This window comes from Chrysoperla carnea (genome assembly GCF_905475395.1).
Source record: "Chrysoperla carnea chromosome X unlocalized genomic scaffold, inChrCarn1.1 SUPER_X_unloc_7, whole genome shotgun sequence".
Classification (NCBI taxonomy): Eukaryota; Metazoa; Arthropoda; class Insecta; order Neuroptera; family Chrysopidae; genus Chrysoperla; species Chrysoperla carnea.
The window spans coordinates 118,907-121,406 of NW_025408200.1; the positions used below are offsets into that span (position 1 = coordinate 118,907).

At 23.6% G+C, this 2,500-nt stretch overlaps 2 non-coding genes across 2 annotated transcripts in view; both read right to left on the bottom strand.

Moving 5' to 3' along the window:
* Positions 1-1,091, bottom strand: part of LOC123304601 — a 4,575-nt gene extending 3,484 nt beyond the window's left edge. Inside the window, exon 1 of the ribosomal RNA XR_006536607.1 lies at positions 1-1,091. This exon is cut by the window's left edge and continues 3,484 nt beyond it. This is a non-coding gene — a ribosomal RNA (large subunit ribosomal RNA).
* Positions 1,092-1,726: 635 nt separating this feature from the next.
* Positions 1,727-1,881, bottom strand: LOC123304588. The gene has a single exon (XR_006536595.1). It is a non-coding gene; the product is annotated as a 5.8S ribosomal RNA (ribosomal RNA).
* Positions 1,882-2,500: the final 619 nt, after the last annotated feature.

Here is a 2,500-nt window from a genome sequence, read left to right on the forward strand (position 1 = left end):
AAAATATAAATAATATTTACTTTCATTGTGCCTTTGGGTTTCATAAAATTTATAAATATTTCGATGAAAAAATATTTTATTCCCAATGACTTGCGTACATGCTAGACTCCTTGGTCCGTGTTTCAAGACGGGTCCTGAAAGTACCCAAAGCTATATCGTCGCTGACAGATAAATTTTTAATAAAAAAAAATGAGCCAGTTCATTATCATACACCTACTGACAGTTAAATAGTATCATATAACGGCATAAAATCCGTATATATAATATGTTTTAATAAAAAAACCTATTTATACTCGTGGTGGATCTGAACGCGTTAATAACGCGACTCAATATCAATTTATAATTAATACCATCAAACAATTAATCAAGAAACATAGGCGTTTAACATACACAAAATATTATCAAAAAATAATATTGTACATTAATCAACGCACCAATGCCTATAGATTAATATTTAATGGGTCGCAACGTCCTACAAGATGAGAAGTGCATACCTCGTTATCATACAATTAACAATATACAGCAGTGCATATATTTTTACTAAAAATAAATTCCTAATAAAAATTTTTGTCACATGCTAGTACAAATTGGTTGATTAACGATAAAAAGTAAATGAATCTCATCTTTCGACCTTTCGGGTTTCTCAGGTTTACCCCTGAACGGTTTTACGTACTCTTTAACTCTCTCTTCAAAGTTCTTTTCAACTTTCCCTCACGGTACTTGTTCGCTATCGGTCTCGTGGTAATATTTAGCCTTAGATGGAGTTTACCACCCACTTAGAGCTGCACTCTCAAGCAACCCGACTCTAAGGAAAGATTCACCTATCATCAATAATAATCACTACGGGCCTGGCACCCTCTATGGGTATATGGCCCCATTCAAGATGGACTTGGATGTATTATATAACAATAGGTTTATATTGAATCTTCCTAAACACTACATTCCCCAAGTGTCTGTTTATCAGCCACGGGGTTCAGTGCTGGGCTTATCCCTGTTCGCTCGCCGCTACTAAGGGAATCCTAGTTAGTTTCTTTTCCTCCGCTTAATAATATGCTTAAATTCAGCGGGTAATCTCACCTACTCTGAGGTCGTAAAAGTTTTTAGAAGTATTAAAACAAAAATTTTTTTTATATATTATGTTTTTGTTATATTTTATAAGTAAACAATTTTCTTAATTATTCATACTCAAATTTTTTTAATATTATTATATAATATTATTTTTATATTTATCTAAAGAGAAGAAAATAAAAAATAAATAATTATATATATTAATTTTTTTCGAGTATATTGAAAATTTTATTACAAATAAAATATTCCATAACAAAATATTAATATATAATATTTTTGTTTATTCTTCTTTATTTAATATTTTAAAAATATATTATTAATATCATTTATTATTAATATTATTATTAACATAAAGTTTTATAATATTATATATAAATGATAAAAAATAATATTGATATATTAATTTAAAAATGTCGACAAATAATAAAAAATATATAAATTTTAAATGCTATTAAAAACATTTTATATTTATTTTTTTCTTATATTTGGCGTAAAACATTCATATATAAATAATTTTACATTTCTTTTATAAAAATTTTATTTATCAATTTAATTAAATATGAAAAAATAAATTTTCTTTTTTAATTATTGATAAATTTCTTTTTCATAAAAAAAATTTTATGTAAAATAATCTTTTATTATATTAATATAATGTATACGACCCTCAGCCAGATGTGGTCCGGGAACAGTATCCAAGGACCGCAATGTGCGTTCGAAATGTCAATGTTCATGTGTCCTGCAGTTCACAAGTTGACGCGCAATTAGCTGCGTTCTTCATCGACCCACGAGCCAAGTGATCCACCGTCCAGGGTAATCTTTTTAAATTTTAAATGTAAGTATTATTATTAATAATAATCTTTATTTTTAATATAAAAAATAAAATTATTAATTTATATATCTTTATAAATTCTTTTAAAATAAAAAAATTTTTCTAGAATATAAATTATATATTTTATTTTAAATATATATATATATAAATTAAAGATATTATGGTATTAATAAATATATACATAACATTTTTGATATTTTTGTTAGTGCTAGCTAGATATAATAATTAATATTTGGTATATTTTATAGAAATGTATTTATTTTTTTTTTATAAATTATTTTCTACATAAAAATATATATAATATTAATATGGTACAAAACAAATGGGTTTGTTTTTTAACATAATAACTTTTAATAAAAAAAAAGAAATATCAAGACAAAACATAAAGAAATTTAAATTTGAAATAAATTTTATTCTTTAAAAAAATTTTATCTTGTGTTTTCTTTATTTTTATTATATAACATAGAAAAATAAAAATATAGATTATATCAATTATAATCTTATTTTATTTTTCTTAATAGAGATTATATACATATAAACAAATAATTTCAATATATTCTATTTTTAATTTCACTTTTTTATAAGAGAAATTATTTATAGATT